Source organism: Acipenser ruthenus, chromosome 34, assembly GCF_902713425.1.
Source record: "Acipenser ruthenus chromosome 34, fAciRut3.2 maternal haplotype, whole genome shotgun sequence".
In the NCBI taxonomy this organism is placed as follows: domain Eukaryota; kingdom Metazoa; phylum Chordata; class Actinopteri; order Acipenseriformes; family Acipenseridae; genus Acipenser; species Acipenser ruthenus.
In genome coordinates, this window is record NC_081222.1 from 7,792,551 (window position 1) to 7,817,817 (window position 25,267).

The following is a 25,267-nucleotide window of genomic DNA, read 5'->3' on the forward strand; positions in this document are numbered from 1 at the left end:
GAACGTTAAGACCTGCAGACATTGTGCAACTTGAATTACGAGCAGGATCCTTAGATATACCAGTGTATGTAAAAATGACTGGAGACAATTTAAGTCTAGACAATTTTCTCAGTCAGATTGAAGCTCTCCTTCAAAGTCATAGTGACATTTTGGCTGATGACTCTTTGATGTTGATTGTCCAGGTTATTAGGTGTCCTGAAGGAGGGGGTCTTAGGAGAGGTTTGCAGACCTTAATGAAAAGTGAGCTTATTAGAAAAAAAGCCAAGCATCTGATTATATGTTACAACAGAGACAATCAATTATGTTTTGCCTACAGCGTTCTGAGTTTGTTATTTCCAGAATTCAGGGGTGCCTATGATACGTGTATGGCTGAGGCTTTAAAACTTCAACAGAGTGTGGGATTAAGTGAACATCAAATGGTTTCGTTTGCAGACATAGATAAATTTGAACAGGCCCTAGCTGTTAAAATTGTGGTATGGTACAGATGTCCTCAAAAGGATGTGTTCCTGAAACACCAAACAGATACTCGAGCAAAAAACAAAACTGTATTTCTGTTTCTTCATGAGAATCATTTCTACGGTATTGTTAACTTGAAAGGTTTTCTGGGTGCAGTCTATCTGTGTAATTACTGTTACACAGCCTACAGTAACCGATCTGGACATCGGTGTGAGGGACACTGTAATGTGTGTTTTTCACCAGCCTGTAACAGCGAGTCCTCTGTAAAAGGTAAAATGTAACGATTGCAATCGTTATTGTCGATCACAGCTCTGTTATGATGAGCATAAGATTCTCCGAGATAAAGCCAACAGTGAAAAACAGGTTTCTATGTGTGACATTTTAAAACTTTGTACAAGGTGCTATTCTCTCTATAAATGTGACCCGACGAAGCCACAGACTCATAAATGTCTTAGTCCCTACTGCAAGATATGTAAGGCGGTGTTGTTACCTCACACTGATCACAAATGCTTCATTCAAGTGCTTAAACCTTATGAACCCACAGACAAATATGTGTTTTATGATTTTGAATGTCGACAGGAAGATGGCGTGCACATTCCAAATTATTTGTACTGCATCCACCTGGGTGGTGAATCATGGTTTTGGGAGGGTGAGGACTGTGTGAAAGTTTTTTGAAAGGTATCGCAGACCCTGTTACGCCGGCTATACTTTCTTGGCTCACTACGCGAAATCGTATGACAGTTATTTACTGCTGAATTATTTAGTGACCAACGGTGTTAACCCTCATATCATAGCTCAGGGTAGCAAGTTAATGTGTTTTACAGACGAGGCTTTTAAGATGTGTTACAATGATTCCTTCAACTTTATGCCCATGAAGTTAAGTGCAATGCCTGCCACTATGGGGTTTGAAGCCAGAAAAGGATATTTTCCTCATTTTTTCAATACTGTTTATAACCAGAATTACGTAGGCCCCTATCCTGAACCACGTTACTACAGGTGTTCAGCAAATTATGTCTAAAGAACGTGATGACTTTTACAAATGGTATGATTCGATTAAGAATAGTGTTTTTAATTTCAGAGAAGAAATGGCTTTCTACTGCAAAAATGATGTTGAAATTTTGAAAGAGGCCTGTATCAAATTCCGTACCGAGGTTTATGCTATAGGGCAGATAGCCCCCTTCCAATGTACCACCATTGCTTCACTGTGCATGGCTATGTATAGAAGTAAATTCCTGCCTAAAGACACAATAGCGATCATTCCTCCCGACAATTACCGTGACCAGCAAAAAAGCTTTTCAATGCCTCGATACAATTGTTAATGTATGTATCAGAAACGGAAAATGTTTTCATTCAACATGCTTTAAACTATGGAGAGCTTAAAATAGGCCCCTTTTTCTTGGACGGGTATGCTGTGATTAATGGTAAGCGTACGGCTTTTGAATTTGCCGGGTGCTTTTTTCATGGTTGTCCACAATGCTATGATTCTGCCGATGTAAACCCCTTAAGCAAAGTATCATGCGGTACGATGTATCATCACTGATGAAAAGATTGAAACATTGCAAAAGGTTTACAGGTTGGAAGTCAGAGTTATTTGGGAACATGAATGGAACGCCCTGAAAAAACAAACAGCCTAAAGTTCACGATTTTCTGGTTCACTCTGATTTTCCAGAACGTATCAATTCCTCGTGAGGCTCTGTTTGGGGGTCGTACAAATGCCATTACATTACATTATGTGGCCCAAGAAAATGAAAGGGTGGAATACTTTGATTTCATTAGCATGTACCCATTTGTCAACAAAACAAAAGTGTACCCCGTAGACCACCCTACCATAATTTACCATAATTTTCAAGACTTGAGGCAGTACTTTGGATTGTTTAAATGAACTGTTCTGCCTCCTAGAGGTCTTTATTTCCCTGTACTGCCTGCCTGCATCTGTGGTAAATTAATGTTTACCCTCTGCCGTTCATGCGCAGGAACACTAAACCAGACTGGGGTATGTAATCATACCTCTGGAGAAAGAGCCTTGACAGGGACCTGGTGCAATGTCGAGGTAGTGAAAGCTCTTGAGAAAGGTTACAAAGTGTCTAAAATACACAAAGTTTGTCATTATCCTCAGAAATCTGACACTCTTTACAGGTTACATTAATAGTCATCTCAAGGGGAAACAGGAAAGTTCAGGTTACCCTGCTCATTGTACCGATGAGGAGCGTAAAGAGCGTTATATTGCTGAATATTTTCAGAAAGAGGGGGTTCAATTAGATCCTCAAAACATTAATGTTAACCCAGCTAAAAGACAAATCTCCAAATTATGTTTAAACAAAAGTCTTTGGGGATAATTTGCCCAGAGAACTAACCAACTCTCGACAAGCTTGGTTAAGGATCCTGACCAGTTCTTCCATTATCTCTTTTTAAAAAGATATCAGGTTTCGCATTTTTGTTTTGTAAGTGATACGGTGGTGCAGGTTCAGTGGCGTTACGCTTCTGATACCTATAATGTATATAATAAATATAATACCCCAGGTAATGTAAACGTATTCATAGTGGCGTTTACAACCGCTTACGCACGGCTAGAGCTCTATAACCTCTTGGATCGTCTGCAGGGTCGCTGTCTGTATCATGCTGCAATCGACTAGATGTGCGTTTTGCTGCTCTGGTCTTACAGCTGCCTGATGATGGTGAAAACTTCCTGATCACGTTGTAGGGGAGGTCACAAGCTGTCCAATCATACCTTGACTTTGTTTGTAGCCCAATCCATTACAGAGTAATCGATCTGCGCAGTAAACATACCCATATCTATTGCAACCAAGCGCGCAGCGTTACGCACAACGGATCACGGTTTTATAACATTTTCTGATCATTTTTCAATTTATAAAATCGAACAAAATGTCGAGCAGTGTTCCAAAGCATCCTAAACAAAGTAGATTCAGTCTTTCTGAAGTTTTGGAAGAGATGGATAGGAGTGAAAGTGATTGCGAAAATGATCAACTTCCTGGTTTGGAGAGTGCTGATTCAGTGTCTGAAGCAGCATTGAAGATGGATTGGATCCTCTTCAGGATTTGTAAGTATAATGGATCCACACTACATATTATTATAATAATAATAATAATAATAATAATATTTTTATATATATATATATTTTATTATTATTATTATTATTATTATTATTATTATTATTATTATTATTATTATGCATAATTTTCAATATGCATTTTACTGTAAGTATGTTATTAGAAAATGCAACCATTTGACTCTCAAGGGACACATAGAAATAACGTTTTTTAAATATTTTTTTTAGCAACACCATGTCTCATCTGTGCTGTGCTGCTCTATATAGTCTCTGATCTTTACATGCAATAAAAGTTGCAAGAAATAATTGTTGCTTCCTCACCGTTTTTATTATTTTCTCATTGATGTTCACTGATTTATTGCATGAGAGTGTTTAGCAAGCTTTTTTTTTTTATATATATATAATTCCATGATTACAAGGCGTGGTGTTACTCACCTAGAGACAGTGTAGGTTTTCTTATCCTTTCAAGATAAGCTGTCTGCCTCCCCCAACAGTCACTCACCCAGTTCCTTTGTTTGCCACATGTCAAAGTAAAGATGAAAGGAACTGAGGTGTTTTTAGTCTGGCAGCTTGATTTGAGAGCAGCCAAGTTCTCTGCAATCTCATTATTATTAGTATTATTATTGTAGACATTTGGCAGACACCTTTATCCAATAATCAATGTTCACCTCTCAGCAGTGCAAATACTGTGCTTGAATCTGTTGCTCATTGATACTGATAATGGAAATGTTATTCTAATTTTCAATTCATTTCACTTTTTATTTTCAGTGAGGACACTGAAGAAAACCCTCCCCCCTCAACAAGTGAAAGTTTTGATGTTTCTCAGCAGAAAAGGAGACCATCCATTCCCACCCCTCTCCCTTATACCACCTCAAGCATGCCTGCAAGACCAATTGAGAGCAGGCAGGCAAGCACACCCACCCCCACAACCTCAGACCCTGAGGAGAGGTGGAAATTTGTAACTGAGGATGACGTTGAAGCTATGCAGCATCACTTCTGTCCTGCACGAGCACCTGGAGCACAACTGGATACTTCAAAAAAGTATTCCCTGCTAGACCTCTTCCAGCTTTACTTCAGCATGAACGTCATTCAATCTTTGTGTACAAACACAAATAAAAATGGAGAAAAGCAGCAGGCCCAGGGGAAAAAATACCAGTGGGATCCAGTTTCAATCAAGGACCTCTACCAGTTTTTAGGAATCCTAATTTTCATGGGGCTACTGACAACTCGCACCGTGAAGGATTACTGGAGTCCACGTAGGCCTTATGGAATCCCATTCTGTCACACTGTGATGTCCAGGAAGAGATATGAAGCCATCACTTGGACTCTGCACATAGTGACCCAGAGGAAGATAAAGAGAATGATCAGAAGAAAGGAACTCCACAACACGATCGCCTCTTCCGTCTCAGACCCCTATTGGATTCCCTCCTCCTGTCCTGCAAGGCATACTACCACCCCCGACAGAACCTTTCAATTGATGAACGCATGGTGGCCTCAAAAGCCAGGATCGGGTTCAAGCAGTACATGAAAGCAAAGCCGACAAAATGGGGCTTCAAGCTGTTCATGCTGGCTGATGCCCACAACGGGTACACATGTGATTTCAACATCTACACAGGAAAATCCAAATCAGATTCTGGGAAAGGACTGAGTTATGACTCCGTTATGAACCTCATAAAAGGTGTCATACTTAGGCACAGGGTACCATGTGTATGGTGACAATTTCTACACCAGCACAACACTGTTTCAGGACCATTACAAGCTCAAATTTGGAGCATGTGGGACCATTAGAGAAAATCATCCCGGACAAAAGAAAACGCCATCCCTAAAAAAGCTGATAGGGGGACAATTCGCTGGATACGAAGAGACAAACTGCTGTACACCAAGTGGATGAATACACATGAAGTGACGATGTGCAGTTCCATTCATAAAGTGTACACAGGAGACAAAGTCCAGAGACGGGTAAGGAATGAAGATGGGAGCTGGAGAACGCGGAATATTCCTGTTCCTACTCCTGTAAAGGCCTACAATCAGCACATGGGAGGGGTGGATTTGTCAGATGCCCTTATAAAAAGTACTACAACATGGCACAGAAAACCAAAAAGTGGTACAAGAATTTTTTATCATTTCATTGACATTGCTGTTGTCAACAGTTTTCTGCTCCATAAGGAATTGGCACAGGCTCAAACTACAAAGGCACTTTCACACAAAACATTTAGAGAGGAGCTAAGCAAGCAGCTGGTGGACATCGGGCTTGTGGAGCAGGAGGCCAGTGCGAGTACAGATGAACTCTGTGTCCCTGTAGCCATTACAGAGGGCAAGGAACTCGACCCCTCCATGAGGGCCTCCTTCGGGCGTAGACACTGTGCTTTGTGCAATGAAGGGAAACTCAGGAACAAAACGCCCTGGAAATGCGAAGCCTGTGATGTGCCATTATGTGTCATTGTGGACAGAAACTGCTTCAAGAAATGGCACATGCGTAAGGAAAAAAAGACTTTATAGCAACTTAGGGATGAAAGTAATTTATTTTGTACAGTTCATGTTTGTTTTTTTCAGGTTTTAGCACTTTGTGGTTGTAAGTAGTTCATTTGTTCATTTTGTTCAGTTCGGGGTGTTATTAGGTTTTTGTTCAGTTGTATTCATTGTTTGAAAAAAAAAATTGGATTTGAAGTAAACACTTTTTTGAAAAAAAAAAATCTCTTCATTATTTTGCTTCTTGACATTTACATACTTTCAAGCGAGTAACAAAAATACAGAATCAAGTACTGAAAATTCAGAGCTACAAAAAAAGTCTCAGTAGCAACATTCTCCTGCACAAACAGACAGTTATGTGAGAGCAATGTGCCAGACAGTTGTGGCATATGGATTGAGAGTATTTGTCATGCATACTCATCATGGATACATTTCGGGCACTCCAAAGCTCTCCAAAAAGGCCACCTTTTGAATGAAATATTGGACAAAAAAAAGGGGATTACAAAATCTAATTCATGTGGCAATGGATAGCATGTGAGGTGCCAGAAGTTCACATCCCTTTTAGAACTTGCTCAAGAAACTAGTGTATCACTGGACATAAAGATTTACACAATGTTCATGTTTGGAGAGGTTTGGGGACCCTTTGTAAAAACTCCTGTAGAATTTGATCCCTTTATTCAAATAGTTCCACCTGGCTCTTTTCATATGCTACAAGTTGAAAAAATGACTATAGAACATAAAAAAATGAAAAGCGTTTGTTGTTTTTTTATGTATTTTTTCTGGATATCTCCTTCCAGTGTGGTACCGAGTAAGACTTTTATCACACCTAGTTTTATTCTTGATGCCCAATTCAATTCAAGCCCTGAACCATGCCTGTGCTGTCTATACTTTGGAAGATATTGTGATTTATTTAAGGGCACAGCCCCCCAGGCGGAAATTGTCTGTGAGGGGCTGGGGTTTTAAAAGGTTAACTCAAAGAGCCTAATGTAAACGTTTTGATATGTTGTGTGGGTGTGTGTGTGTGTGTGTGTGTGTAAGGGTGTTTAAATAAAGAGAAGATGGGGTATAGGGTCAAACTAATAAAAACTTTTTAAAATGAAATGTTATAAACACGAGTGAGAATATTTATTTGATTTTACATTCAATGTGCAGAGTGGGGGCCAACGTGTGCAGCAAGCATGTCTGATGATGTTGAAAATCTTCGATCCAGGAGTCGTGATGATTTTACATGTTTCCTAACCTGACCCCCCCCCCCCCCCTTGGTCACGGCTTTATAGACTATATTAACACGCTTCTCAGAACATGTAAGCAAGTCAGAAGTCATCAAGACCGAAGCAAGCAAACACACTATCGCTATAAATGGCTTGTGAAATAAACACGCACAAGGATCTCATACAAGGTATGTACCGTTATGTTTAATGCATAAATACTGTCTTAACTCTGTGCGAAAAAAGCTGTTAATTAAAATGTATGTATTATAAATTGTCTGTAAAATGTTAATACCTATTACGTAAAAAAAAAAAAAATGTTTGAAACGCGTTAGTCTCGATGTTTTGAAATGTTTATTCCGGTTAGAATTGTATTATGGGTAATGTAGTACCGCTATGCCTTCTGGGTAATCGTGTTTTTAGCTTGTGAATGAAGACCCCAAGCAGATTGTCTGTGATGCTGCCTGGGTTGTCCTAATAGGTAGCCTATTTACAGTATACCCTTTTTAAAAATGGGTTTTATTTTAAAAGTGTTAAGATGATGCATATAACCTCAGAGATATAAACGCAAATATAAATACACACTTTAACATGGTGAATTTTAGTCATGTATTATTTTATTACACTATGTAACACAATTTTTGTTCCTGGATAGTAAGTGTTATTTCCTAATTGCTTATGCCTCAAAAGTATAGAAAATGGCTATTATTCCCCACAAACTTTGCTTTTGTGACCAGGAGTGATATTTTGAAATTTACCTATTTCCAATGAGAAAATGGGCGAATGTGTCTTTTCGTTCACATAGTCAGAAAAAAAAACTTATGAATCCAAATTAACATGTATTTATACTAAAGTAATACAAAAATGACTACAAAAGATTTAGAAGCGAGTAGTTTTTCGAGATTTACGATTAAACTGTAAATCACTTTCACGAATCAGCCCCCAAATGTAGTCTCCCATCATGTTCTCGTTATACTGTCCTTCATTGACAACTCATCCAGGAGCCTCAAAGCCGTGCTGCTCCATAATGGTAACAAGTACCCGTCTCTTCCCCTGGCTCACTCGGTGCACCTCAAAGAGAATTACAACAGCATCAAGACCTTGCTGGACGCCTTGAAGTATGAAGAGTACGGCTGGAACCCCCGGAAGGTGCTGATGCCACCACTGCACATCAAATTGGGCCTTATGAAACAATTTGTCAGAGCTCTAGATAAAGAGTCGGCAGCCTTCAAGTACCTTCAAGACTTCTTCCCTAAGCTGTTTAAGGCAAAGGTCAAAGCCGGTGTCTTCGTCGGACCACAGATAAAGAAGATCCTGGAGTGCAATGAATTCCCCAAGAAGCTCACTAGTAAGGAGAAAGCAGCTTGGAACAGCTTTGTTGCAGTGGTTCGAGGCTTCCTGGGCAATCACAAGGCCGAAAACTATGTGGAGCTGGTTGAGACTCTGGTGAAGAACTACGGCACAATGGGCTGTAGGATGTCCCTCAAAGTCCATATCCTTGATGCTCATCTTGATAAATTTAAGGAGAACATGGGAGCGTACTCGGAGGAGCAAGGCGAGCGCTTCCACCAGGATATACTGGACTTTGAACGCTGCTACCAAGGACAGTATAACGAGAACATGATGGGAGACTACATTTGGGGGCTGATTCGTGAAAGTGATTTACAGTATAATCGTAAATCTCGAAAAACTACTCACTTCTAAATCTTTTGTAGTCATTTTTGTATTACTTTAGTATAAATGCATGTTAATTTGGATTCATATGTTGTTTTTTTCTGACTTTATGTGAACGAAAAGACACAAATTCGCCCGTTTTCTCATTGGAAATAGGTAAATTTCAAAATATCACTGTCCTGGTCACAAAAGCAAAGTTTGTGGGGAAAAATAGCCATTTTCTATACTTTTGAGGCATAAGCAATTAGGAAATAACACTTACTACCCAGGAACCAAAAAAAATAAAAATTTGTTACACGGTGTTATTATTATTATTATTTTTAATTATATATTTTTCATATTTATAGATTTTGAGGAGCTTATAGAAGAACATTTAATTTCATACGAAGAGGTCGTGATTGACCAGCATCCTACGATCATTCCGTTGTCCCCCACATGGCTTCTCGAGACTCAGGGATACAATGGTAAGCATCAAACTTTACAGTCGCTAAACCAAAATATCGCGATCTTTTTTCTCCAAGTTTTCACACCTCCTTTAAATTACAGAACAAGGCTTTGGAGAGGCCACACACCCGGAGATACAGTCCTCTCTAGTCGTTCCTGAGGACTTTTTAAATCATGTCTCAGTGACAGCAGTTACGCCTAAAAGTGAATAAAATATTAGCCATATTTATGTCTGTTTGTTTATTAATAGCAAATACAGAAATGTAATTATTATTATATATAGATATTACGGTATGTATAATTATTACAGTTATTATTTACACCTCCTTTAAATTACAGAACAGGGCTCCGGAGAGTACATACACCCCAAGATAAAGCCATCATTGGAGGTTCCAGAGGATTTTTTAAATAATCTTGCTCTGACTGCAGATACGCCTAAACGTGAGTAAAATAGTAGCCATATTTATGTCTGTTTTTGTTTATTAATAACAAATACAGAAATGTAATTATGAGATTATATATATATTGATTGATATTAAAGGTATGTATAATTATTATTATAGTTTATAGACATTATTTTTATTTTATGATGATTTCATTTTAAAAACATATCTGATTCATTCTGTTTTTAGAAGCCGACTACGTTGAAGATTCTGAGCAACTGGAAAAATACTTCATGACATCTTTCAGCGACCTACTGTCAGACTCAGAATTGTCTAAAAGTATGAACCGTATTGTTTTATAGATTAATAAAATATGTTTGATCGTTTTTCATAATTAATATTAATTATTTTTAGGTTAATAAAACATTCATATTCAACCATTTATATTATCTTAGAAAACCCTGAAAAACCCCAAAGGAAAGACGTTGCCAGTACATTGGAGGGTATAGTTATACATGCGAAGACCCCCTTAGATCCTCCCAACAAACATCAAAAATCTGAAAAAAGACCTCTCAAAAGTAAGTACCTATTTAAAATGAAGCATTTTTTAAAAAAAAGTATGTTAAATATTTCATTAGACATCTGTTAATGTATTTTGGTTTGATTGTATATTTTCATTTAGAACGGCCCACTAGACGTACTCTCATTGTGGACAGCGAATCTTCCGAGGACGAAACATCATTCATCAGGGACCCAAAGTCTAAAAGGCCGCGTAAAATCTGCCGAAGGTTTCACACATCGCTGCATTCAAGAGCTGTCCCCACAGTCTCCGAAGTACCTCAAAGGCCAAAACCTGCGCCTGCATCATCTTTGAATACTAGGTATCACAGCGTAGAGCTATTGAAACATGTAGAACTAACTATAGATCAGATCATTTACAGGCACCCCGCTATAAGGGCCCTAGTTTCTGACCCTGAGGTGGCTCAGAATACACAAACATTAATAACCCTGTTGAAAACTCTGGGTTTTTTAAAACAGTAACTTTGTATTTGTAGAGTAATAATGGAGCCCTTTCGAAAAAAATCTTGTAAGAGGAAACATTTGGAAATTACTGTTGATGATGATTCTGACAATGATGATGCTATGACTGGTGTTCAAAAAAATAAAAAGGTTTCAATTGATCCGATTCAAACTGTGTCAAATTCTGTGGTTAATTCTATAATCGTCCCCCAAAATACCTTAAATTCTGATCCCTCAACAAGTTCCCATACACATAGTATGTCTCCAACCCACAATGTCAGACCACGCACTGTTCACCCCCAGAATTTAGCCGGTTTTGAGAATTTTGACTATCTAGACAAACTATTAAATGATTTAAATTATAACGCGTATAATTTACCGTCAATCAGGGCGCTGATTGATGAAATTTCTACAGATAGTCCCCCGATAAATGACAACGCCACTAATATAGACAACAATAACTCCCAGTGCCCTGGGTTTATTAATGATGCTAAATTGACTCAGATCAATTTTGACTCTTTGGATAAGCTTTTGCAAGAAATGTCTAGAGAAAATCATGGTACTATAGAGAGTGTAGATGATATGGAAAAACAAATAGGGGGAGGCTTAAACGATGGGGCTTGCCATGATGATTCTTTTAGCATAAAAGTCCCGGGGGGTGGTGTATTACATGATCAAGTGGCAGGTCCTTCTGGTTTACAGGCCCCCCATAGGGATAGCGACGGTGATAGAATTGGTGGGGAAGGTGTACAGCGTAGACATCGACCTATGTTTAACAATTTCGAATTGAAGCAACCTCTTAACTTTACACATCTGTATGATCTGGATTCCTACGCTGAAGTTTTTGCTGTGTTGCATGAAACGTTAGAGAATATGTTGAGTGAGGTTTCTAGAACGTTAAGACCTGCAGACATTGTGCAACTTGAATTACGAGCAGGATCCTTAGATATACCAGTGTATGTAAAAATGACTGGAGACAATTTAAGTCTAGACGATTTTCTCAGTCAGACTGAAGCTCTCCTTCAAAGTCATAGTGAAATTTTGGCTGATGACTCTTTGATGTTGATTGTCCAGGTTATTAGGTGTCCTGAAGGAGGGGGTCTTAGGAGAGGTTTGCAGACCTTAATGAAAAGTGAGCTTATTAGAAAAAAAGCCAAGCATCTGATTATATGTTACAACAGAGACAATCAATTATGTTTTGCCAACAGCGTTCTGAGCTTGTTATTTCCAGAATTCAGGGGTGCCTATGATACGTGTATGGCTGAGGCTTTAAAACTTCAACAGAGTGTGGGATTAAGTGAACATCAAATGGTTTCGTTTGCAGACATAGATAAATTTGAACAGGCCCTAGCTGTTAAAATTGTGGTATGGTACAGATGTCCTCAAAAGGATGTGTTCCTGAAACACCAAACAGATACTCGCGCAAAAAACAAAACTGTATTTCTGTTTCTTCATGAGAATCATTTCTACGGTATTGTTAACTTGAAAGGTTTTCTGGGTGCAGTCTATCTGTGTAATTACTGTTACACAGCCTACAGTAACCGATCTGGACATCGGTGTGAGGGACACTAATGTGTGTTTTTCACCAGCCTGTAACAGCGAGTCCTCTGTAAAGGTAAAATGTAACGATTGCAATCGTTATTGTCGATCACAGCTCTGTTATGATGAGCATAAGATTCTCCGAGATAAAGCCAACAGTGAAAAACAGGTTTCTATGTGTGACATTTTAAAACTTTGTACAAGGTGCTATTCTCTCTATAAATGTGACCCGACGAAGCCACAGACTCTCAAATGTCTTAGTCCCTAATGCAAGATATGTAAGACGGTGTTGTTACCTCACACTGATCACAAATGCTTCATTCAAGTGCTTAAATCTTATGAACACACAGACAAATATGTGTTTTATGATTTTGAATGTCGACAGGAAGATGACGTGCACATTCCAAATTATTTGTACTGCATCCACATGGGTGGTGAATCATGGTTTTGGAAGGGTGAGGATTGTGTGAAAAAGTTTTTTGAAAGGTATCGCAGACCCTGTTACGCCGGCTATACTTTCTTGGCTCACTACGCGAAATCGTATGACAGTTATTTACTGATGAATTATTTAGTGACCAACGGTGTTAACCCTCATATCATAGCTCAGGGTAGCAAGTTAATGTGTTTTACAGACGAGGCTTTTAAGATGTGTTACAATGATTCCTTCAACTTTATGCCCATGAAGTTAAGTGCAATGCCTGCCGCTATGGGGTTTGAAGCCAGAAAAGGATATTTTCCTAATTTTTTCAATACTGTTTATAACCAGAATTACGTAGGCCCCTATCCTGAACCACGTTACTACAGGTGTTCAGCAAATTATGTCTAAAGAACGTGATGACTTTTACAAATGGTATGATTCGATTAAGAATAGTGTTTTTAATTTCAGAGAAGAAATGGCTTACTGCAAAAATGATGTTGAAATTTTGAAATAGGCCTGTATCAAATTCCGTACCGAGGTTTATGCTATAGGGCAGATAGCCCCCTTCCAATGTACCACCATTGCTTCACTGTGCATGGCTATGTATAGAAGTAAATTCCTGCCTAAAGACACAATAGCGATCATTCCTCCCGACAATTACCGTGACCAGCAAAAAAGCTTTTCAATGCCTCGATACAATTGTTAATGTATGTATCAGAAACGGAAAATGTTTTCATTCAACATGCTTTAAACTATGGAGAGCTTAAAATAGGCCCCTTTTTCTTGGACGGGTATGCTGTGATTAATGGTAAGCGTACGGCTTTTGAATTTGCATGGTGCTTTTTTCATGGTTGTCCACAATGCTATGATTCTGCCGATGTAAACCCCTTAAGCAAAGTATCATGCGGTACGATGTATCATCACTGATGAAAAGATTGAAACATTGCAAAAGGTTTACAGGTTGGAAGTCAGAGTTATTTGGGAACATGAATGGAACGCCCTGAAAAAACAAACAGCCTAAAGTTCACGATTTTCTGGTTCACTCTGATTTTCCAGAACGTATCAATTCCTCGTGAGGCTCTGTTTGGGGGTCGTACAAATGCCATTACATTACATTATGTGGCCCAAGAAAATGAAAGGGTGGAATACTTTGATTTCATTAGCATGTACCCATTTGTCAACAAAACAAAAGTGTACCCCGTAGACCACCCTACCATAATTTACCATCATTTTCAAGACTTGAGGCAGTACTTTGGATTGTTTAAATGAACTGTTCTGCCTCCTAGGGGTCTTTATTTCCCTGTACTGCCTGCCCGCATCTGTGGTAAATTAATGTTTACCCTCTGCCGTTCATGCGCAGGAACACTAATCCAGACTGGGGTATGTAATCATACCTCTGGAGAAAGAGCCTTGACAGGGACCTGGTGCAATGTAGAGGTAGTGAAAGCTCTTGAGAAAGGTTACAAAGTGTCTAAAATACACGAAGTTTGGCATTATCCTCAGAAATCTGACACTTTACAGGTTACATTAATAGTCATCTCAAGGGGAAACAGGAAAGTTCAGGTTACCCTGCTCATTGTACCGATGAGGAGCGTAAAGAGCGTTATATTGCTGAATATTTTCAGAAAGAGGGGGTTCAATTAGATCCTCAAAACAATAATGTTAACCCAGCTAAAAGACAAATCTCCAAATTATGTTTAAACAAACAGCCTTTGGGGAAAATGTGCCCAGAGAACTAACCAACTCTCAACAAGCTTGGTTAAGGATCCTGACCAGTTTTTCCATTATCTCTTTTCAAAAAGATATCAGGTTTCGCATTTTTGTTTTATAAGTGATACAGTGGCCCAGGTTCAGTGGCGTTACGCTTCCGATACCTATACTCCCCCAGGTAATGTAAACGTATTCATAGCAGCGTTTACAACCGCTTACGCACGTCTAGAGCTCTATAACCTCTTGGATCGTCTGCAGGGTCGCTGTCTGTATCATGATACGGACTCTGTAATCTTTGTCAGTAGGTCCCAGACTTGGCGTCTAAAACTAGGTGATTATCTTGGTGATTTAACTAGCGAGTTGAAGCCGGGGGAATACATTACAGAGTTTGTGTAAAGGGGGCCCTAAAACATATGGATACATCACAAACAGAAAAACATGTCTAAAAGTAAAGGGTATTACCCTAAACTATGAGAATTCCAAATTAATTAACCTCGCTTCATTAAAAGACCTTGTACAAAACTTTGTGAATCATGATAGAAACACCCCGCGGAGCATATCATGATTCGAGGCTCCCAGATTCACTGTAATAAAAAAGAATTTCAATTGGAAAACAAACCACTCCAGAAAACTTTTCAAATAGTCTACAATAAGAGAGTCTTGCTGTCTGATTATACATCTCTTCCTTATGGCTACTGAAGATGGTTTTGATATTAGACTATCCGTACCTTTTGCAGCTATAATATCGGGACCCTCCAATTCAGGCAAAAGTTATTTTGTGAAGCAGCTTTTAGAAAACTCTCAACAGATCTTTTCCCAAACCCCTGAGAATATCATATGGTGTTATAGCTGTTGGCAGCCATTATAAAATGAATTGGCACTTAAATTTAAAAATATCAAATTTATTGAAGGCATACCAGATTCATTAACCGATGATAATTTAATGCCTCCTAACAAAATCAATTTAATCATTATAGATGACTTGATGGAGGCGGCTAGCGAAAATGATGAAATACAGAAAGCTTTTACAAAATACGTTCATCATAGTAATTTATGTGTGCTGTATTTGGTTCAAATTTTTTTTTTCCAAGGAAAAATGAGCCATACCATAAACTTGAATGCCAATTACATTATTCTGTTTAAAAACCCTCGAGATAAACTTCAAATCAACACGCTAGCCCGACAGATGTACCCCGGTAACTCCAAGTTTTTCTTAGAAGCGTTTGAAGATGCGACAAAAAAACCCTATGGTTATCTTTTAATAGACTTAAAGGCACAAACCCCTGAAGCATACTGTCTAAGAACTAGTTTATTTACTCCCGATTGGCCAGTTGCTTATATCATGAGAAATACCAAGACAAAACACTTATAAGCGGCCGGTTATTGAGCTAAAACTTTTATTTATCTAGGCTTTGCAACAGCGCAGCATGTCGGCTAGAATAAAACGTAACCTCCATCTCTTAAAGAGCATAGTTCATAGCTCTGCTCATCAGAGAAGAACAATTTTACGAAACGCTTCAGACAATTTTATCAAATCTATTGTGGAAATTGCCTTAAATGCCTTAAAGGGTCACATCCCCTTAACTTCGAGTCAGTTAAACACTCTCAAAAAGCAGCGGCGTGTTATAAAAGAGCCTATGTAATAAGAACCATTCAATTAAAAAGAAGAAAAAAACTGAATCAGAGTGGTGGTTTTATTGGCGCTTTAATAAGGATTGCATTGCCTTTATCAGGACTCAACGCCTCAAAGTTAATTTGTAAAAAATGAGTCACTCCCAGAAAAAGTTTCTGATACCACAACATCAACTCGATAGAGTTCGGCAGCCTGAGCCCCAGCACCCCGAGCCTATTAAAAAAGCAGTTGAAAGCCGACTTGACTCAGAAATGAAAAGCATTCTACTTAGAACTGACATCAGTGACCATGAGAAAGTTAAGCTATACACCAACTCCTTACAGAGATATCTAACCTTGCTTAAACAGAGTGAAAAAGAGCTTAATACCCTGACTTTAATTACACCCCCCTCTGAGGAAATGGCCCAACCTGCAGCAGAATCTGAATCTAAGATAGTGACTGCTGTTATGAGTAGCGTTCCCTCCAGATCTAAGAAAAATGCTAATTTTATTTTAAACGCCATGTCTCAGAATGCTTTGGTTACCTCATGGAATGATCAAGGGGAATTCATTCTTAGGGGCAAGAACATTAGAGAGTCGCATATGGTTGATTTAATCAGGACTGCAACAGGGCATACCCATATCCCTGAACATAGGCTACCTGTAGGATGGACCGAATTCAAAGGTTTGTCTGTGATAAATGTCCCCTATTCTACAGTACCTAATTCTCAAACACGACAACTCATAGAAGCTTATAAAAAACGACCCTTAGAGACCCATATGAATAGAAGCAGAAAAAAGACAACAGTTATGGGAAACTTATTAATATGTCACTGTTTTTATTGAGTTTCATACATATCTTTATATTTTGTTGTATATTCATGCAAATGTTATATAAACAATGTGATATATATGTCTGTATAAGTCTTTACAACAATACAAATATTTATTCACCATCTACATTGTCATAAGTTTTCTGAAGATAAACATTCATAACATTTTTTTAAATCATGATGAGTCTTGACACTGCACGCATGAAAATATATTTATACAGTTCTGTTTTTTAGGGTTAGACATACAATGTATAAATTGGCACACCATCAGATCATTTTTGTTTAAATCAGAGCTGCTTTGGCTCGATGATGTACAAAGAAAACACAGTGATGGCCACAGGTCGTGGTCATAAGACCTTGTAGAGGCTGATTACACTATGTAACACAATTTTTGTTCCTGGGTAGTAAGTGTTATTTCCTAATTGCTTATGCCTCAAAAGTATAGACAATGGCTATTATTCCCCACAAACTTTGCTTTTGTGACCAGGACAGTGATATTTTGAAATTTACCTATTTCCAATGAGAAAACGGGCGAATTTGTGTCTTTTCGTTCACATAAAGTCAGAAAAAAACAACATATGAATCCAAATTAACATGTATTTATACTAAAGTAATACAAAAATGACTACAAAAGATTTAGAAGCGAGTAGTTTTTCGAGATTTACGATTATACTGTAAATCACTTTCACGAATCAGCCCCCAAATGTAGTCTCCCATCATGTTCTCGTTATACTGTCCTTGGTAGCGGCGTTCAAAGTCCAGTATATCCTGGTGGAAGCGCTCGCCTTGCTCCTCCGAGTACGCTCCCATGTTCTCCTTGAATTTATCAAGATGAGCATCAAGGATATGGACTTTGAGGGACATCCTACAGCCCATTGTGCCGTAGTTCTTCACCGGAGTCTCAACCAGCTCCACATAGTTTTCGGCCGTGTGATTGCCCAGGAAGCCCCGAACCACTGCGACAAAGCTGTTCCAAGCCGCTTTCTCCTTACTAGTGAGCTTCTTGGGGAATTCATTGCACTCCAGGATCTTCTTTATCTGTGGTCCGACGAAGACACCGGCTTTGACCTTTGCCTCAGACAGCTTAGGGAAGAAGTCTTGAAGGTACTTGAAGGCTGCCGACTCCTTATCTAGAGCTCTGACAAATTGTTTCATAAGGCCCAATTTGATGTGCAGTGGTGGCATCAGCACCTTCCGGGGGTCCACCAGTGGCTCCCACTTGACGTTGTTCCTCCCCACAGAGAACTCGGTCCGCTGTGGCCAGTCCCGTCTGTGGTAGTGCGCCTTGGTGTCCCTGCTGTCCCAAAGGCAAAGATAGCAGGGAAACTTGGTAAAACCGCCTTGGAGACCCATCAGGAATGCCACCATTTTGAAGTCTCCTATGACCTTGATGCCATCTCAGAAAAATGCAGATATGTATTACTATTTATATTACTGGAAAGTTCTAGAAAGTTCTAGAAGTTACTCCAAGTTTACTCAGCACTGAATCTATCTGGAATGTTCTGGAAAATAGGTAAATTTCAAAATATCACTGTCCTGGTCACAAAAGCAAAGTTTGTGGGGAATAGCCATTTTCTATACTTTTGAGGCATATGCAATTAGGAAATAACACTTACTACCCAGGAACAAAAAAAAAAAAAAAATGTGTTACACGGTGTTATTGTACACTGTCTGTTTAGCGTTGTTGTCTAAAAAGTTTGAGATAGTCTTAGGAAAATAAATAAAATCTGGAAGGTTACCGTAAGAATCAAAAAACTCTCCCTGTCCCTCTTCTTTTAGATAAATCCCCAGTCAGTGTTCTCCAGGATAATTTTGGGGGTCAGTGTTGACAATGAGTATCGCCGGCAGTTTTTTTGTTTTTCCTTTAGGTAGTTGATCACTAGCTAGAACCCCATAAAAATACTTTGCAGTCAACGGGTTGCTGGATAGCAGCGCTGTAAGCTGAGTGGTATTCATTTTTAAAAGGATCAATGTTGTATCAAACTTTTCAGTAATGAAAGAGAACAGCTCTTTGGTGGGAAACCTCAATCACGTTCTCAAAAACAGCATAAACAATCATATTCACAGTCTCTGGCAGAGCATTGGCAAAACGCATTTCAAGACGCATATTACCATTTTTCACTAAGGAAAAATGATCTCCACATTCTTGATGGGGGGTCAAATCAAAAGGCATAGAGCGTATAGCCTCTAATAAAGTCAATTATCAGAGGTTTGTCTTTGAGATGTCTACCCGTGGCTTGTATTAGACTAATATTCCCGGACTGGGTTGTGTCTTGCTGTATAGTCGGGTTGTAAAGGTTTTGAGGGGACTTGTTCACCATCGACGTACATAGCTATAAAGTTCCCGGCAAAGTTTAAAGTTAAAAGGGTTTTTAGCGTAGGAACCGCTAAAAGCGTCATTATCTGTTAAACCAATAACCACAAACTTTGGTAACTGCCCCAGAAACAAATTCTCCTGATTACATACCCTACTCCGTCTAGGAATACTAAAAACTTTCATAGACACTCTATCAATAGGATATCGGGCATTAGAGGTCATCAAGGCCTGAGCTTGGGCAATTCTGACCTCAGGGGACACTTTTACTTTAATATAGAGAGAGGCTTCTAAAATTTTAAGTTTGAACTCTTCTGCAGCATCAGACATTAAACAAAAAGTGTCACTGGCCCGCACCATTTTAAATTTTCAGGTCAATACCATTTAGCAGGAGTGTCTCTTGAAAAAATATATCCGCATGCAGTGGTCCTAAAAGTTCGACGGTATAGCTCATTCTGGTAAAAGTATGCCGTTTAACTAGACCTTCATTAGCCCCTGCAGGATCAGTCTCATCCATGTGTCCTGGGGTATCTTTGTAAAACAAGCCGGCTGTGAATTGAGATTCTAGAGTGTCCTTACTAAAGTTTAGCATTGCTTCTATAATGCTGCGGTATGGATAAGTGTTACTGCTTTGACTAATTAGGCGGTTTCCTAAAGTTACATCCACTTGTGAAAACATGGTAGCTACAGGGTAATTGATAATACCAACTATACTGCCTCCAACTAAATCGGCGCCATCAGCCCTAGTAATTTTGCATGAAAGTCTTAAAAGAGTATTATTCAAATCAAGATAATCTTCCCCATTTCCTGCTATGTAAAATTCGATGGGGGCCGTGTCAGACAAGGCAGACAGGGGGGGAATTTCCACATAAAGGTTTTTTTCAATACTTGTCTGGGTATAAGGTATAGTAAACAGATCCAATTCTGATTTCACACATTCTTGAGACATATGATGTACCAGAGTCATGATTTAAAAGATGTTTCTGTTTTTCTTTGTTCTGGTAGTCTTTGGTTTCTTACTCCTTCTCCGGTTACCACTACTAAATGACCTAAATTTAGCTGGTTTAACCTTTTTGTGTGGATGATAGCGAGATCCCGAGGGTTTGCTACGTTTTCTCTTGTATCCTCTGGACATCACCATCAATCCCTCCCCTGACTGGCTCTTGTTGTGGCTATGAGGGTTATGACTTGTTAGGACATTTGACACTACGTCACTAACAATATTTTAGCTGCTGATTTAAAATGAGGTTTAACTATTTCAAAACCCCTTCTAAGTAACGGTAAAGCTTTTTCTGAAAAGACTTCTAAAAATACCCCCTATACCCACTCCGTACATTACAGGAGCTCCAGAAAATCCAGGCAAACCATTACCAGCTTGATTTTTGTAATAATTAATATAAGGATTGACATATCCATTAGGGCCCTTTTCAATTATGTGTAAAAAAGAGGCTTTACAGGTCGGAAATGCAACTTCACTACAACCTTCCCAAAACGGAATGGCACTAACTTGTTTTGATCCGTCTTAATTTGTATAGTTAACGTGTCAAAGTTGGTCTTGCTGAGGGGTACGTAATGAGGTCTGTCGTAAGTTACCGTGATTATATTGTTGTTTTTGCCTTTAATAGGGACACACCTTAAAAGAGGCACGTAACTATCTCCAACGGCTTGATGTGTAATGATATCTGTATAGACATACATGGTATAAAAACCCGCTTGGATATCGGCGGGGTAGATGGTCCTCAAATGAGCACTATACACTTTAGCCTCAATAGGGCCCAATAGTCCAATAGTTTCACCCTTTATAGTCTCACGAAATCCCAACATTTGTCCGAGATGTTCTTTGGCATAAATCATATATGGTGTAGTACTTTTTATATAAATTCATCTTTCTATAGGTTTATAGACTAATTTCAAGTCATTTTTATATTGTTCAAGCGGGAGCCTTGTCACCTTTCTGATCTAGTCCTTTTCCGAGCAGGACATTGTTCATAGTTGTTATTACATCCTGAAGGGTCTCATAATATCCTTTTGGTATAGTATAATCACGTTTTACCGCATTTTCTAGATCATAAGTAATAAAAGTGCTGTCCTTAAGGTTTATATTATCCCAGGTATGGGGATATTGAATCTCTGCTAAGCAAACTTCCCATTTTCCCGGTAGATTCAGCGTTTTAACCAATTTGATAGTAAAATTGGATATTGCGTTTTTAGGGAAAACATCCTGTGAAGCGTTACTAGGCAGAGTTACATAAAAAGAGTCTTGAGACATCTTGAATAATGTTTTAAGTGTAATTAAATACACCCCAGACTTGTTAACTCTTTAGATCCACCACCTGATGCCCCCCTTTAAATAAAATTTTAAATATATAAAATAATAAAAAAAGTTTTTTTTCCTTCCCATTGTGCAGAGGGTCTTCACAGCCAGTAGGATACAGTTTCTAAGCCCTGTGTCACGTTAAGTGTTTCTTTCTTTTTGTGTTACGTTTTCTTTTCTATATACATTGGCGGTTCTCTTTTTCTTCCCATAAACGTCTTCAGTGGGGAGCCGGGGGTCCATCCTCTGGGGGGTTAGTGATTCCACTTTCTCCAACCTTTTGTCAAGCATCGCTTCATTTACCTCATAGAGAAGGGTTCTCCGTGAGTCAGAGGGGACCCCCAGCCAAACCCCTCCTTTAGCAAGCATGATTCCTTGTCTTTTCTCTTTCAGGTATTGATGCCTCTATTTATGCGAGTGCCCCAAGCGGCAGAACCCCTTTTGGATGTCGGGTCTCCTCAAAGACGGTGGCCTCCCTCCTGTTTGTCGGGTCTCCTCAGCGACGGAACCCCCCTTCTATTATGTTGGGCTTCAAAGAGGTGGAACACCACGCATTATATGTTTTAACAAATACTAACTTTATGTTTTCTTTCCGGTTCGCGAGCCTCTTCGTATGTCGGGTAACCTCAGAGACGGTGCCCCTCTTGGTATGTCGGGTCACCTCAAAGACGGTGGCCCCCCTACTGCATATGTTGGGCCATTGAAGAGCCGGAACCATTTTTAATGTTAATAATACTAATCAATGTTTTTCTTTCTGGTTCGCGAGCTTCTTCGTTTGTCGGGTCATCTCAGAGACTGTGTCCCCCCTCCTGTTTGTCGGGTTTCCTCAGTGATGGAGGCCCTCTTTATATGGGTAGGGCCTTTGAAGGACGGAACCTCTCTTTTATATGTTATACGTTACTAACTTAATGTCTTAAATCATGAAGTTAGTAACGTACAATTACTATAATATTTCTGTGGTGACATTACATTATTGGTGTAACACTCAAAGCAGGTTTGGATAGACAGTCCTTTTGTATAGAACATTTAATTGTAATTTGCATGTAAAAAAAATAATGTGATATCTGTATAATGTGAAATAATGTGATATCTTGTAACAATTGTAAGTCGCCCTGAATAAGGGCGTCTGCTAAGAAATAAATAATAATAATAATAATAATAATAATAATAATAATAATAATTTAGTAAGAAATTATATCTGACATTCTCTAGAGTTTTGAGATCATTTCAATATAGGTTTATCAACAGAAGTGACAAAGCTACAAAAAAAAATAATAATAAATCAGTATTCTGGAGGACCTCACATTTATTTGTACAATAAGCAGAAATAGGGTGTGATATGTTGTCTTGTAAATGTGAGACCACAGGTTTCTTCTAAAATGCTTGTGATATGGTTGGTCTATTTAAATGAATCCATTCCTTCATGCATGTACTTTTTTCAAGAAAGAAATGGGGGAAAAAAATGTAACCTTCTTTCCACAATTTATCTATTTACAGCTCTGCATATGAATGTAATTCCATAAAGGTTTTTTTTATATCTTATAATAATGCAGCAATTTCATTTTTCTTTATTATTGCCACGAATATATTTGATTAACATTGAATTCCTGGAGATCCTCAGGTACATCCTAACTTTCAGCCTCAAACTCCAAGCCCGTTGATGGCTCCAGGCATATGTTGTGCAGGATGCCACATGCTGCAATGGCTGTACTTATGTTATGGACTCCATGCATGTGTAATCCTTTCAGCTTCTGGAATCTGTTCTTTAACAGACAGAAGGCTCTTTTATCACCATTCTGACTGATGTCAGTTTCTGATTGTATCGTTTTTGTTGCCGAGTTAAATGGCCATTGTCACGGAATGGGGTCATCAAATACTGTGATACTGGGTATGCAGCATCGTCAATAATGTGCAGGTCATGTGGTGAAACAGACTGGCTTTTCCTGGACTGCTGTTGCCACATGTTTCATGTGGAAAACACAAGTATCATGCCAGCTTCCAGGATGGCCAAAATGCACATCAATGAAGCATGAATTATCAGAAAATGCAATGAGGTTTATAGAGCACAACTGTTTTCTGTTGTAATATGTTTCAAGGTTTTCAACATTCTGTGGTTTTTCGATGGGTATGTGGCATCCATCTACTACACACGGTGTTTGAGGGGAAACCAGCTCTCAGAAATCCCTGTTAAATTTTATTGACAGCATGGTCTGTAGGCCAAGAAATCTTGTATGAAAGGTGGTTAAATCAGGGAACACAACTCATGAAGGTGCGTGCATATGACAGACTTGCTGGTGTTGAATTTGTCTGCCACCCATCTGTACGACTCCTGGTTTGCTAGTGTTCAAAAGGGAGGCTAGCACAGTGTATTGAAAAGGCCATTTCCTAGTTTGGAGATCTGTATACTAGGGCTGTAAATCTCTCATCAACTCCTGTGAAAAAGAGAGACATTTGTTTTCTTTAAGCATGGTTGCTTGGTCTTACCAATTACCAAGAAGTATATTATATAATTGCATTATATATTGAGAATCTGGCTACCTACATCAACTTGTCCTGGAGTTAGTCAAAAGTGACTGGAACTCACTCACAGTGTAATGTGGCACTACTTCCGAGACATTAAATCAGCGATTTTAACAACCTCTCTGAAAACATAATATTGTAGAATGCATTGTGTATGGGTATGATTACAATTAGATATTCGTATTCATGAACACACATATATATATAAACATAGAGAACAGAGTGAAGGAGAGATCTCTTAGAAATGTTTGTAATGCACCTTTTCCGACGATGCTGTGAATGCTCAAGTTCGTGGAGCACGAACAGAACTTCTAATGGGTCCACCACTTCTGCAATAAGGATCTCACACAATTCAGCCTCAATGTTTAGCAGTCGATGTCCCAAAGCCGTTAGCGCTCAGTTTGCAAAATCTGTGACGTCAGCCGCAGATTTTTTTTGTGGATGCAATCTAGCCGGGCAAAATAGTATCACGAACGCAGCCACTATCTCAGAGCACGGGAAGCCTAACTCTTAGTCTTATTTCTGTTTTAACTGTACATATTAACATTGCTTACATTTACATGTTAACATTCCTATATAGAGTGAATAGGTATGCTTGCTTATAAAACAAACTTAACTACGAAGCACTTTTTATATGAGTCAAATGGCAATAATTTGAAATTATTATTTATTTCTTAGCAGACGCCCTTATCCAGGGCGACTTGCAATTGTTACAAGATATCACATTATTTTTACATACAAATTACCCATTTATACAGTTGGGTTTTTACTGGAGCAATCTAGGTAAAGTATTGAACCCACGACCCTCCGGTCAAGAGTCCAGAGCCCTAACCACTACTCCACACTGCTGCCCTAAAAATGTTGAATAAATGGGGTCACATATATAAAAATAAAAAGAATCTTTAAAGTCAAACACTTAGATGCACACTTCCTATAGCGTGTGATGTGTGCTGCTACATCACATAAATAATGACTGTGGAGAGAAAATGATGACTTTCTAAGCTGGGTGAAAACCCGGCCAGTGACTGATTGCCTTGTATATATCTTCTTTATCGTCTAAACTCAGACATGTAGGTGTTTTCCTCCTCTACAGCTTGAGATACAAAAAACGCTATAGGTAATGCTTTTCGCTTGCAGTTGTTTTTGCCTGATGCATTTTAACATAGTAGCATTAGACCATAGGAATCTTTGATAATAAGTGTTGAATATCATGATACCAAACAATTCCTGATGTATTTATTTACAATGGATAAACACTTGCTTGGGTGCCAATTTTCTTATGAATAG